This window comes from Colobus angolensis, unplaced genomic scaffold, assembly GCF_000951035.1.
Source record: "Colobus angolensis palliatus isolate OR3802 unplaced genomic scaffold, Cang.pa_1.0 Scaffold99, whole genome shotgun sequence".
In the NCBI taxonomy this organism is placed as follows: Eukaryota; Metazoa; Chordata; class Mammalia; order Primates; family Cercopithecidae; genus Colobus; species Colobus angolensis.
The window spans coordinates 3962543-3977272 of NW_012123931.1; the positions used below are offsets into that span (position 1 = coordinate 3962543).

The 14730-nt window shown below is 44.8% G+C and overlaps 1 protein-coding gene across 3 annotated transcripts in view; it reads left to right on the top strand.

Moving 5' to 3' along the window:
• Nucleotides 1-14730, top strand: part of LOC105505172 (cholesterol side-chain cleavage enzyme, mitochondrial) — a 30816-nt gene that overhangs the window by 1294 nt on the left and 14792 nt on the right. The window contains exon 1 of one of the 3 annotated variants that reach the window (XM_011932918.1): nucleotides 262-714. The exons of 1 other annotated variant lie outside the window; for it this stretch is intronic. The gene's annotated coding sequence lies outside the window, so the exon portion shown is untranslated. Of the gene's footprint in view, nucleotides 1-261; nucleotides 715-14730 lie in introns of those variants that run through there. One more of the 3 variants, XM_011932919.1, reaches the window with a different exon arrangement.

The following is a 14730-nucleotide window of genomic DNA, read 5'->3' on the forward strand; positions in this document are numbered from 1 at the left end:
AAAAAAAAAAAAAAAAAAAATTAGCTGGGCATGGTGGCAGGGGTCTGTAATCCCAGCTACTCCAGAGGCTCAGGCAGGACAATTGCTCGAACCCAGGAGGTGGAGGTTGCGGTGAGCCCAGATCATGTCACTGCACCCCAGCCCTGGGCAACAAAAACGAAACTCCCTCTCAAAATAAATAAATAAATAAAAATAAATAAGGGGGAAGGAAATTTGAAGTTCAGAGCAGAATGAAAAGGTCTCAGCGTGGTCAAGTTTGGTGCTAGCTACAGCCCCAGCATTCCTCCCAGCGCAGGGCGCCGCCCGGGCCGCGCTATTCCGAAACTGCGTCGGCCCTCGCGTCCTCCCCGGCCTGCTCCTGCGCTCTTCGCTGGCCGCTCACCTCCGCCTCACCCCGAGCCCATCCACCCCGCGGGTCGGCCCGCGTTTACCTAAGGGCGAGGTCGGCCCAGCGGCCGCCCCACCGCAGTTTCCTAGGTCCCCCTCACCCTGCCGCCAAGGTCCCCAAAACGGACTCCGTGTGCTTTGAGGTGTTACGGGGGCGCTGGAACACTGGCTCCGCTGGCCCTGCCACGAGGCGGCGGCGAAACAGGGAGCGACCCGGGATACGTTTCTACGCCCCGCCTGCTCCCCGCCTCTGTTGGCCTCTGCCCTCGCTCGCTGCGTTCACCGGAGCCCACCCGAGCCCACCCGAGCCGACACTGGCGAGCTACGGTGACGACCGCGCGGCCGGACCTCTCTTGTCCAACTTCTGATCTTACTTCTTCCAGGCCTGGGATGGTGGTGGGTATAAGGGCAAGTGTTCCTACTTCCCAGGCCTGAGGCCTCAACCTTCCCCAGATCCCACTCCCTTTGAAACTCTCGGAGAGAGGTGGTTAGAGAATAAGCCCTACTAAATGCCTTCCTACATCGGTTACCCTCCACACACCTTGCAAGCGAAGTTTGTTGTCCCCATGGTCAGAGAAGGAGACTGAGGCTCAGAGAGGTCACCCAGCTAGATTCCTGTCCAGCTGGAGTGCTGATCTCACCCTCGGCCCTGAGGCTCTGAGTTTGTTCCTTCCCTTTCCCAAGAATCAGCTGGCTTCCTGCTAGGAGGAAAGGCCTTTTTTTTTTGTCCTTGGGCCTCTGAGCCCCCAAGGCTTGTGGCTTTTTCCTGGGAAAACTGCTAAAGCTGTTTCCACGGTGGGCAGCCTTTCAGCCACACCTGGGTTCTTTGCTAAGAGTCTGGTTGAGAGGGAAGGGAAGTGGCTAGGGGTGGTTGGGGGCTGGGAGGGGAGACCGGAGGGACAGTACGTTTTCCTCGAAGTGGAAGGCCTTTACAACTCAGAGCATTCTAATGGGTCAGTCACGAAGGGGAAGGGTATGATGTGTTGGCTGGCTTGATGACTGGGCTGGGGGTGGGTGGGAGGGCAGGCTAGTTTGTGTTGGGGCTTCAGCTGCTCCCTCCCTCCCTCTCTCACAACTCCTTTAAAGTCCAGACTGCCCCTTTTGATAGCTGGTTGGTGGCAGGGAGCTCCCCCTACCCCGCATCCCACCCTATTCAAGGTTGAGTGCTGGGCTTGGGAGGTTGCTCCCCGCCGCCCCCATCTCTCCTTCCTCTCCATCTCTCCTAGGCCTATTGGTGCTTCTGTCCCCTGCTCACTTCACATAGATCTCTAGTTATCCTTGCTTCCTCCACTCTTCCCTTTTCACCACTTCCTAGACCCTCAGTAGCAACTCCTTATTTTATTAAACCTTTTTGTTACGGGTGGAGGGCGTGCAGGTTCTTGGCGTCTTGATAAAATGCACAAGGTAAGGAAGGAATGAAGGGATTTATTGAAAATGAACTTATACGCCACAGTGTGGGAGCAGGCGGAGCGTAGGGGCTCAAAGGCCCTGTTACAGAATTGTGGGATGTTTACCCCCTAGAGGATTCCATTGGTTACTTCAGATACACCTTATGTAAATGGAGAGGATGAAGTATTCAAGTTACATAGTCATACGCCCTTTGGAGAGGATATTTCCTGTTATAGCTGAAGTGTGAATCGATCTTAGGTTCCCTGTCTCCCAACCCTATTTTCCTGCCTCATCTGCCCCTTCAAGAGATGTGATCCCCATAAATCTTTATGGGAGGCAGAGGGACTGATGGTCTTTTTTCTGTAACTGCTTCATGCCGTCTTGGGGCATAGTCCCTACCTATTGGGGATCACGGTAAATCTCCTACCACTGAATTTCTATAATCTTCATTTGATGTATTTCTCTATAGACCACAAGTGCCGGCAGCTGCACAGATACTTCTCTGTTTAGCCAATTCTATTATAACTTTCACAAGAGAATTTAGGGTCTGTAGCCTTTAGAGTAGAATTTGCTATGGAACCTATCATGAGGGATGCATTTCTAATCATTTCTTCTTTTACTGTAAACCATGGAAAAAGGACCTAACAAATGATGCCCTTTTAGAAGAGTGAAGGACTTCTGGCAATGTGCTCTTTAACCCACCATGTGGGTTATGTGGAGTGAATCAATTTTTTGTTTTTGACTGATTATGAGCTAATGCATGTACCATTAAAGTGTCTTACCCACACTGGGCCTTTATCCTTTATCCATGTATAAGGCTGGCTGCAAACTCCTTCACAAATAAAAGTGTACCCCATAAATGCACAAAACAGACCCCTTTTCCACTTCTATTGTTTGTAGAAGGCATAAGCAAGAAAAAATACTCAAAGATAAGAGTTTCATTACAGTAGAAGTCTTAATCTGTGAACTTGGGAAAAGCTGTCCACATCAATGATGCCATCTTCTTCTTGGGAGAAATTTCCCTGGTTAGTTTTACCTTAAGAGTCCCAGTGGGTGCACAACTCCAAGAGCGTGGAGGAACCCTTCTCAGTTGTGAGGTTATGAACCCAAAGTTCAAGGTCCTGAAGTTTTGCTATAGTGTAGATGGCAAGGACAGTCTTTCTCTGATGTTTCCAGAAGATTCAAACCATAAGAAGCTTTTTTTAATCTGGTGAAAATACACTGTAGCATAATAATCTACTGTTGTAACATCAGCCCTCTTGCATGGGAAAGCTTTTCTACAACCGGAAAACATGCATGGAAAATAACAATGGAATGAAATCCCTTTATAAAATGTTTAAATGGCTGACCAGATGACCAAATGTACCTGAAGCTTTGTTTTCCCAGGAATATGGGATCAAACATTGGTTATAAACAATTTTCTGTTGTTGTTATTTAGTTTTTATTTCATAGTCATAAACTTTAACTCAACTCTGCAGTCCAGCTAGGCATGGAAGGGAACTGCAGTGAGAGCACAAAGATACTAGGATACTGCGAGCAAATGGGGTGGAGGGTGCTGTCCTGAGCTACAGAAGGAATGGTCTGGTGGTTAAGACAAAACGTAAGTCAAACTTACTAGAGTTGTCTACAGTCAACAATGGTGATCTTCTTCCTGGTCTTGCCATTCCTGGACCCAAAGTGCTCCATGGCCTCTACAATATTCATACCTTCTCTCACCGTGCCAAAGACCACGTGCTTGCCATCCAACCACTCAGTCTTGGCAGTGCAGATGAAAAACTGGGAACCATTTGTGTTGGATCCAGCACTTGCTGTGGACAAGATGCCAGGACCTGTACGCTTTAGGATGAAGTTCTCATCATCAAATTTCTCCCTGCAGATGGACTTGCTGTAGCAGGACAAGCCACAGACAACACTTCTCAGACACTGAGTTGTAAAGGAAGGGCTTTAGTCAGCTGTTAGCATCGGCAAGCTACTGCCTTAAAATCTGAGCTCCCCAAGTGCACAATTTCTGTCCCTTTTAAGGGCTCACAGCACTAAAGATTTCATATGAAAGGGTCGTGATTGAGCAATCTAGGGGATATGTGACAGGGTTTCATGCACTGATAGAGAGAAACAGAACAGGGCAGGGAGTTTCACAATGTTCTTCTATACAATGCCTGGAATCTATGAATAACATCGGTTTCTAAGTTATGAGTTGATTTTTAACTACTAGGTTTAGGCCAGGCAGGCTCAGGCCCGATTTTGGGCCTGGTGCTGGGCTGCCTGTCTTTGGTTTCCCTTCCTTGTTTTTTCTTAAAACGGGTACTAAGTATAAAACAATATAAAACAATATGAAAGGGTCTCTCTCTTTCCTCATTGCCACCAGTGCCATTGTGGCATGTGAAGTCACCACCCTGACACATAAATCCTGAAATAATTCTGTGAAAGCAGGAACCCTTATAACCAAATCCTTTCTCTCCAGTGCTCAGAGCATAAAAGTTTTCTGCTGTTTTTGGAAACTTGTCTGCAAACAGCTCGAAGAAGACGCGGCCCAAGGGCTCACCGTGACAGCGATGTCGAAGAACACGGTGGGGTTGACCATGGCTGATAGTACAGGGTTCCTGGTGGCAGTGATGGCGTCTGCAAAGCCACAGGTTCTAAACTAAACTATTTTAAACAATTTCAGTATTAGCTGGTTTAACGCGGAAGTCTGTTCTTGATATGTAGTTAATTTTTTTTGTTTCTTTGTTTTATGTGGGTTAGTAGCTTTATACAAGGAAATTTGGTCATTTCTGTGTTTACAATAACTTAACATAATAACTATAATTGTGATGGGTAACATATACTTAGACATTAGAATTTCAGAACTGCCATACAATTTTGGAATATATATTAGTATTATTCACAAAAATCTAAAGAAGATTAAACATCATTTTGGCACTTCCATGTGACTAAACATGTCAAATAATCCTGTTTACCTCTTTTCTGGGTGTTTCCAGGGGCCCTCTGATTCATCCAGAAAGCCAGGCATTAGGAAAGACAATATTGAAACTGAAGTTTGATTTTGGAATTCCAGATTACCATAAATTATTTATTTTGCCAAAACGATGCCTTGGAAATTTTAAAGAAGCAAAAACCTCTTATAACCTTCTACAAGACAAACAAACAAACAAAAAAAGCAAAACAAAACAAAAACCCAACCCAACACGTTCTACTGTTCTGATACGTCTTGCATGTAAAACTGTTTCTAGTAGTCTTAATTGCATGTTGTAATGGCGAATTTGTTTTTTTTGAGGCAAAGCTTCACTCTTATTGCCCAGGTTGGAGTGCAATGGCATGATCTCGGCTCACTGCAACCTCTGCCTCCTGAGTTCAAATGATTCTTCTGCCTCAGCCTCCCCAGTAGCTGGGATTACAGGCGTGCGCCACCATGCCCAACTATTTTGTATTTTTACTAGAGATAGGGTTTCACCATGTTGGTCAGGCTGGTCTTGAACTCCTGACCTTAGGTGATCCACCCACCTCAGCCTTCCCAAATGCTGGGATTACACGTGTGAGCCACCACGACTGGCCTATAATGGCGAATTTTAACATAAAACCTGGTAAGTTAGGCCAGGTAAGGTGGCTCACGCCTGTAATCCCAGCACTTTGGGAGGCCAAGGCAGGTGGATCATGAGGTCAGGAGTTCAAGACCAGCCTAGGCAAGATGGTGAAACCCCGTCTCTACTAAAAATACAAAAAAATTAGCTGGGCATGGTGGTGGGTGTACTTGGGAGGCTGGGGCAGAGAATTGCTTGAAACTGGGAGATGGAGACTGTGGGTGAGCTGAGATTGCACCACTGCACTCCAGTCTGGGGGGCAGAGTGAGACTCTGTGTAAAAAAAAAAAAAACAAAACTGGTAAGTTAAGTTCTGATAAGGTTTGACCACTTCCAGCACAGCTAGGGGCATGGCCAACTCCACATGTCCCCAGGCCTTACCTAGCTGGAAAGCAGGCAAGTTCAACAATTTTCAAAAGCCAAAGAAGCAGCTTATCACATTAGAGGATTTAGCAAACCTAGTATTTGAACATAATGTACACCACATGTTTACATTTTGAAGACAACTGTATTTTTCCAATAATCTTGAAAACTGTCTTTATTTCACAAATATTGCTAAAGTCACAGGAACTAAAAGGCATTACACTTTCCACTTTTCTGACAAAATATTTGACTTAAGCTCTTATTATTATTAAACCAATTAATTTAAAATTTTACAGAGGAAATATACAGTGACTTTTACTTTATATTTAACCAGTTTGCAGAGAGAGAGAAAGAGCCCAGAGACTGACTCATAAGAAATTCTTATCCTTTTGCTGGCATGCCAGATTTCTGAGTTCTCTCTTTCACACACATCCGTGTGAAGAGACCACCAAACAGGCTTTGTGTGAGCAACAAAGCTTTTTAATCACCTGGGTGCAGGCAGGCTGAGTCCGAAAAGAGAGTCAGTGAAGGGAGATGGGGATGGGGCTGTTTTATAGGATTTGGGTAGGTAATGGAAAATTACAGTCAAAGGGGTTGTTTGCTGGCAGGGGCAGGGGACACAAGGTGCTCAGTGGGGGAGCTTTTGAGCCAGGATGAGCAGGAGAAGGAATTTCACAAGGTAATGTCATCAGTTAAGGCAGGAATAGGCCATTTTCACTTCTTTTGTGATTATTCAATTACTTCAGGCCATCTGGATGTAGGTCACAGGGGATAGATGGCTTAGCTTGGACTCAGAGGCCTGACATTCCTGTCTTCTTATATTAATAAGAAAAATAACATAAAATAGTGTTGAAGTGTTGGGGCAGCAAAAATTTTGGGGGTGGTATGGAGAGATAATGGGCAATGTTTCTCATGACTGCTTTGAGCAAGATTGGGGACAGCGTGGGAACCTAGAGTGGGAGAGATTAATCTGAAGGAAGATTTTGTGATAAGGGGTGATATTGCGGAGTTGTTAAAAGGAGCATTTGTCATATAGAATGATTGGTGATGGCCTGGATGCACTTTTGTATGAATTGAAAACCTACACGGAAGACACAAGGTCCGAATAAGAAAAGGAGAAAAACAGATATTAAAGAACTAAGAATTGGGAAGACCCATGACATCCAATCAGAGAGTGCCCAATGGGGTTCAGTGTAATTACTTATTTGGTTGGTGAGATTTTGGGCTCTATTTTTGATAGAAGTCTTTTTTTTTTTTTTTAAGTTGGAGGCTGAGCTTGGTGAGGTGTGTTTTTAAAAGACTATTAGTCCGTTTTACCTTTCCTGAAGATTGAGGATGGTAAGGGATATGAAGGTTTCACTGAATACCTAGAGCCTGAGAAACTGCTTGGGTGATTTGACTAATAAAGGCCGGTCTGTTATCAGACTATATAGAGGTAGGAAGGCCAAACCAAGGAATTATGTCTGACAGAAGGGAAGAAATGACTGTGGTGGCCTTTTCAGATCCTGTGGGAAAGGCCTCTACCCATCCAGTGAAAGTGTCTACCTAGACCAAGAGGTATTTTAGTTTCCTGACTCAGGGCATGTGAGTAAAGTCAATTTGCCAGTCCTGGGCAGGGGCAAATCCCCAAGCTTGATGTGTAGATAAGGGAGGAGGCCTGAACAATCCCTGAGGAGTACTAGAAGAGCAGATGGAACACTGAGAAGTGATTTCCTTGAGAATAGATTTCCATGATGGAAAGAAAATGAGAGGTTCTAAGAGGCAAGCTAGTGGCTTGTAACTTACATGGAAGAGGTTATGAAATGACAACAGAATAGGATGGGCCTGTGAGGCTGGAAGGAGATATTTTCCTTGGTGTAAGAACCATTTGCCTTGTGTGGGAAGAGATTGATAAGTGGGAGTTTCAGTGGGGGAGTAGGTGGGAGGGACTGATGAGAAGGAGAAAAACTGGCTGTGAGGGACAGAAGTTGGAAGCTAGCTGCTTGTTTAGGTACCTTATCAGCATAAGCATTGCCCTGAGCAATGGGATCTGATGCGTTTTGATGGCCCTTGCAGTGAATGACTTCATCTTCCTTTGGAAGTAAAGCGACCTTGAGAAAAGTTTTTATTAAAGAGGCATTAATGATGGAAGACCCTTGTGTAGTGAGGATACCTCTTTCAGCACATATAAGTATGATGGTGCAGGATATGGAAGGCATATTTAGAGTCAGTATAAATATTGACATGTAATTCCTTTGCAAGAGTGAGGGCTAGAGTTAAGACAATGAGTTCGGCTTGCTGAGAGGTAGTGCAGGGGGGCAGAAAGTATATGCATCAAGTGTGGGGAAGAAAATAGATTTTGGAAGGTATGAGAACTGTAGAGAGTGAGTTGAGCACAGTTTGTGATTTTGAGGGCCTCTAAAAATATTAAAGCATCAGCAGCCACCGCACACAGACATGAGGGCTAGGCTGAAACAGTAAGGTCAAGTTGTTTGGACAGAAAGGCTACAGGGTGTGGTCCCGGCTCTTATGTAAGAATTCCACCCACACAGCCCTGCACTTCAGTTGTGTGTAATGAAAAAAGGTTGGGATGAGTTAGGGAGAGCTAGTGTGGGAGCAGCTTCTACGGCTGTTTTTAAGGAACAGAAAGAGGAGTGGCAAAAGGATTTAGGATCTATGGGGTCAGCTAGGTTTGCTTTTGTGAGTTTATATAATGGTTTAGTCAGGATGGTAAAACTAGGTATCCAAAGGTGGAGTATCTAACCATGCCTAGGAAGGAAAGGAGTTGTTGCTTTGTAGAATGGGTTGGGGTTTGGGAGATTAGCCGGACATGATCAGCAGGGAGAGCATGTGTTTTTTTTTTTTGAGACGGAGTCTCGCTCTGTCGCCCGGGCTGGAGTGCAGTGGCCTGACCTCAGCTCACTGCAAGCTCCGCCTCCCAGGTTCACGCCATTCTCCTGCCTCAGCCTCCCAGGTAGCTGGGACTACAGGCACCCACCACCTCGCCCGGCTAGTTTTTTGTATTTTTTAGTAGAGACGGGGTTTCACCATGTTAGCCAGGATGGCGATCTCCTGACCTCGTGATCCGCCCGTCTCGGCCTCCCAAAGTGCTGGGATTACAGGCTTGAGCCACCGCACCCGGCCGCATGTGTGTTTTTATGAAGAATTATGTCGAGATAGGTAACGGATGAGGAAGAAATTTGGGCTTGACTGAAGTAATGGGGGCTGTCCGCGAAGCCTTGTGGCAGTACAGCCCAGGTAATTTGCTGAGCCTGATGGGTGTCAGGGTCAGTCCAAGTGAAAGCAAAGAGAGGCTGGGATGAAGGGTGCAAAGGAATAGCAAAGAAAGCATGTTTGAGATCCAGAACAGAATAATGGGTTGTAGAGGGAAGTATTGAGGATAGGAGCATATATGGGTTTGGCACCACGGCGTGAATAGGCAAAACAATTTGGTTGATAAGGTGCAGATCCTGAACTAACCTGTAAGGCTTGTCTGGTTTTTGGACAGGTAAAATGGGGGAATTGTAAGGAGAGTTTATAGACTTTAAAAGGCCATGCTGTAACAGGCAAGTGATAACAGGCTTTAATCCTTTTAAAACGTGCTGTGGGATGGGATATTGGTGTTGAGCCAGGTAAGGGTGATTAGGTTTTAATGGGATGGTAAGGGGTGCATGATCAGTCACCAAGGAGGGAGTAGAGGTGTCCCATACCTGTGGATTAAGGTGGGGAGATACAAGGGGAGGATGTGAAGGAGGCTTTGAACTGGGGAAAAGGGCAGCAATAAGGTGTGGCTGTAGCCTAAGAATAGTCAGGGAAGCAGATAATTTAGTTAAAATGCCTAGACCTAATAAGGGAACTGGGCAGGTGGGGAGTCCCAAAAGGACTAAAAAGGAGTGCATAAAAGAATATTGTCCAAGTTGGCACCAGAGTTGGGGAGTTTTAAGAGGTTTAGAAGCCTGGCCATCAATACCCACAACAGTTATGGAGGCAAAGGAAACAGGCCCTTGAAAAGAAGGTAATGTGGAGTTGGTGGCCTCCGCATTGATTAAGAAGGGGATGGACTTACCCTCCACAGTAAGGGTTACCTAAAGCATCTTTGATGGTCCAGGAGGCTTCTGAGGCGATGGGGCGGCATCAGTCTTCAGCCGCTAAGCCAAACAGATCTGGGAAGAAGTCAGTCAGAGAGCCTTCAGCCAGAGTTCCAGGGGCTCTGGGAGTGGCTGCCGGGCGAGTTGGACAGTCTGATTTCCAGTGGGGTCCTGCACAGATGGGACAGGGCTTAGGAGGATTCCCAGGCTGTGGGCAATACTTGACCCAGTGGCCAGATTTCTGGCACTTGAAGCAAGATCCTGGGGTGGGCAGTCCTGGAAGAACGCCTGGCCACTGTGGTTCAGGCGTTTTGAAGTTCTTGTGTGCTGGAGATGCAGCTGGGTTTTATCTCACAGCAGAGGCAAGTAATTGTAACTCAGAAATGCACTGCCTTCTGGCTGCCTCCTCTCTATTATTGTATACTTTGAAGGCGAGGTTGATTAATTCCTGTTGTGAGGTTTGAGGGCCAGATTCTAATTTTTGAAGCTTTTTTCTAATATCAGGGGCTGACTGGGTGATAAAATGCATATTGAGAATAAGATGGCCTTCTGACCCTTTCGGGTCTAGGGTTGTAAAGCGTCTCAGGATTGCTGCCAAATGAGCCATAAACTGGGGTGGGTTTTTATATTTGATGAAAAAGAGCCTAAATGCCAACGGATTTTGGAGAGGTCAGATAAAGAAAAAGGGCATTAACCTTGACTATGCCTTTAGCTCCAGCCACCTTTTTAAGAGGAAATTGTTGGGCAGGTGGGGGAGGGCCAGTCATGGAATGAAACTGTAAGCTGAACTGGGTGTGGGGAGAGGAGGTGATAGAAGGATTACAGGGTGGAGGAGCAGAAGCTGAGGAAGAATTGGAGCCTGATTCAGCCTGGCTGGGGAGTGACCTGAGGAGCAGTCTGGGGATAAGGAGAGAGGTCAGATGGGTTGGTAGAAAAGGAAGATTGGAAAGACCCAGCAACACTTGGGGTTGGGACTGAGGGGACAGGCAGGAGGGAAAGAAGGAAAATTTGGGATGAGATGCATTGGAAACAGAGACTAGGGAGGGACCAGTGTGTAAAAGAATGCCTGGACATCAGGCGCCTCAGACTATTTGCCCATTTTACAACAAGAATTGTCTAGATCTTGTAGGATGGAGAAATGGAAAGTGCCATTTTCTGGCTATTTGGAACCATCGTCGAGTTTGTATTGGGGTTAAGTGGCATTACAGAAGAAAATCAGGCATTTAGGTTTTAGGTCATATGTGAGTTGAAGAGGTTTTAAGTTCTTAAGAACACAGGCTAAGCGAGAAGAGGGAGGAATGAAAGGTGGAAGGTTGCCCATAGTGAAGGAGGTAAGCCCAGAGAAAAGAGAGGGTAGAGACAGGGAGAGAAGGGATGGGGGGTGCTTGCCCCCTAGGAAAGTGGAGAGAAAAGAGAGGGTAGAGACACGGAGAGAAGGGGTGGGGGTTGCTTGCCCCCAAAATAGTGGTGCTTGCCACTAAGGGTGAAGGATCAAGGCAGGTGTCCCCACGGTGATCAGACACCTCTGAAACGTGGGGGTATAATCAAGCATTTGTCCCCACAGTGATTAAACACTAAGGGAAGACTGTCTTCACGAGTCTGTGACTGGTGCCAGAGTTTTGGTTTCACGGATAAAATGTGTCTCCTCTGTTTCTATCAGAAAAGGAAAGGAACTGAAATTAAGAGAAGGAAGAGATTAAAAGATGGTGCTAAGATTGAAAGGAGAGAGAAGTTGAGGGATAGTGAGAGAGGTTGGAGAAGAGAGTAAAAAGAGGCCGCTTACTGGATTTAAAATTGGTGAGATGTTCTCTGGGCTGGTTGGTCTGAGGATCTGAGGTCTTAGGTGGATCTTTCTCATGGAGCAAAGAACAGGAGGACAGGGGATTGATCTCCCAAGGGAGGTTCCCCCATCCGAGTCACAGCACCAAATTTCACATGCATCCATGTGAAGAGACCACCAGACAGGTTTTGTGTGAGCAATAAAACTTTTAATCACCTGGGTGCAGGCAGGCTGAGTCCGAAAAGAGAGTCAGTGAAAGGAGATAAGGGTGGGGCTGTTTTATAGGATTGGGGTATGTAATGGAAAATTACTGTCAAAGGGGGTTGCTCTTTGGCTGGCAGGGGTGGGGGTGGGGGTCACAAGGTGCTCAGTGGGGGAACTTTTGAGCCAGGATGAACCAGGAGAAGGAATTTCACAAGGTAAAGTCATCAGTTAAGGTAGGGATAGGCCATTTTCACTTATTTTGTGATTCTTCAGTTACTTCAGGCCATCTGGATGTACACGTGCAGGTCACAGGGGATATGATGGCTTAGCTTGGGCTCAGAGGCCTGACACTCTCCCTGAGTGGCCCTAGGGACCCTGCTTGACTGTATGCAAACAAACACATTGCAATGAATTAAGAATATTCATAAATAGTTTACAAATTTTGGAGAAACTAGGCAGAGAGAGAGAAATACGACTAAAATTCTATTTGTGATGGTAAACTCAACACACTTAAAGTATCAGGAAGCCTAAAATCCAAAAAGTTAGTTTAAGGATAAAAAAGCTAGTATGCCCCATTAATTCCTGCAGGCCCAACAAAGGTAGCTTAGGAATTCCAGATAAATGAATGAATGATTACTTGCTAGAAATGCACAGGACCACAGAAATAAATGAAAACCTTCCACTAGGAACTAAGAAAAATCATGGTTTTGTGTACATGCATACACAAGCAAAGTCAGAGGAGAATAAATAGCAAACAAATGAAAACTAGAAGCAAAAACAAATAAGCAGGAAACCAACCCTAACTTTTCCTATTCAATTTACCCTGGAGGCTGCAGTGTTACCTAGGGCCCTCAAAAACCAACATAATGAATATTTTATTCCTGATACACAATTCAGTATCCTTAAGTTCACTAATATTTTCATACATCATGTACAATTAACAAATTCACTTTAGGCATATGACTAATAAGTACTACAGCACTATTCACGCAAAACAGTAAACATAATATGAAGCAATGCAAGCATGTATGTGGAATTTGGCTCCACACTAAATCCAGCTTCATGCTTAACTATATTAAAAAAAGAGTTGCCAAACTGCTGATGCATTTTTACAATACTTCTTGCTTTAATCAAGACTAAGAGCTTTAACTATAACAATGTTAGTTAGCCAAATGTTTCCAATTCTTTATCAGGTTTTAAAGGATATTTTATTATTTAAACTTTTCCACATCTTTCTCCCCTTTATAATGGTACCTTACTACATTGTTTCATAAATAACCTTTTCAAAACTGTAACTTGAACTAACTTTTAGATAACTTCCGAATTAGACAAAATTATTCTTTTCTTTTTTTACTAATAACCCGTTTGGGCACATTTTGTATACAGAATTACATATTAACTGGAAACCTTATCCTTAGTAATGTAAAACTTTAGTGAAACCCTAAAAAACAAGAAATCCTGAACTCTCAGATATGGGCATTTATAGATAAGAACAATTCCACAATTTTAGAAACATATTTCCCCATATCACAACCCTTTCTTACTTGGAAATGACCCAGATATTGAATGAGCACCAAAAATAACTTTAAGATTTTAATTTACACAAAAAGTTTACCTAAAGCATTTATGCCATTCAGTGTACTCAATTTTTACTTTTAACAAGGGAGACATGAAACACTAATTAACATATGTAAAATGAACATTGGTTTGGTCCTGAAAGGTGGGACAACTCAAGGCAAAGAGTGGGCTTGGGGACTTTCAGATCACAGGTGGGAGACAAACATTTGCGTTCTTTTGAGTTTCTGATTAGCCTTTCCAAAGGAACCAATCAGATATGCATTTATCTCAATGAGACTTTGAATGGAATGGGAGGCAGGCTCGCCCCAAGCAACTCCCAGGTTGAATTAGCACTGACATTTAAAAATATCTAGTGGTGGCTCATGCCTGTAATCCCAGCACTTTGGGAGGCCGAGATGGGCAGATCACGAGGTCAGGAGATCGAGACCATCCTAGTTAACATGGTGAAACCCCATCTCTATTAAAACATAGAAAAAATTAGCCAGGCGTGGTGGTGGGCGCCTGTGGTCCCAGCTACTCAGGAGACTGAGGCAGGAGAATGGCGAGAACCCAGGAGGCAGAGCTTGCAGTGAGCCAAGATCGTGCCACTGCACCCCAGCCTGGGTGACAGAGCAAGACTCTGTCTCAAAAAAAAAAAAAAAAAACTAGTGGTGGCTCATGCCTGTAATCCCAGTGCTTTAGGAGGCTAAGGCAGGCAGATCACAAGGTCAGGAGTTCGAGACCAGCCTGGCCAACATTGTGAAACCTCATCTGTATTAAAAAATTTAAAAATTAGCTGCGCGTGGTGGCACGTGCCTGTAGTCCCAGCTACTCAGGAGGCCGAGGCAGGAGAATTGCTTGAACCTGGGAGGCAGAGGTTGCAGTGAGCCGAGATTGCATCACTGCACTCCAGCCTGGGTGACAGAATGAGACTGTCTCAAAAAACAAAACAAAACAAAACAAAACAAAAAAACTAGCAAAGACAAACATAAAATTCAGACAAAATGTATACTGATAATACTGAAGGCATTTCTATTTTTATTCTACCAATAATTTTAAAGCTAGCTTGTTTAGTAAAGTTATACTTTAAGTCACATGAACTTGAAAATTGCTTAGACTTATTTACTTAATTTATGAGCGCTCTTTTACGTATAAGGCAATTTGGTAGACACAACATATAACAATAAGTGTACATACAAATAAACACATCTAGACATGTATACACACACATAAACAAAGATTCAATAGTTTGGAACCTTAGCCATGAGATAGCAATACAAGCTTGCCGGGTTTTGCCCCAATAGATAATCCAATGGCTGGGCGCGGTGGCTCAAGCCTGTAATCCCAGCACTTTGGGAGGCCGAGATGGGCGGATCACGAGGTCAGGAGATCGAGACCATCCTGGC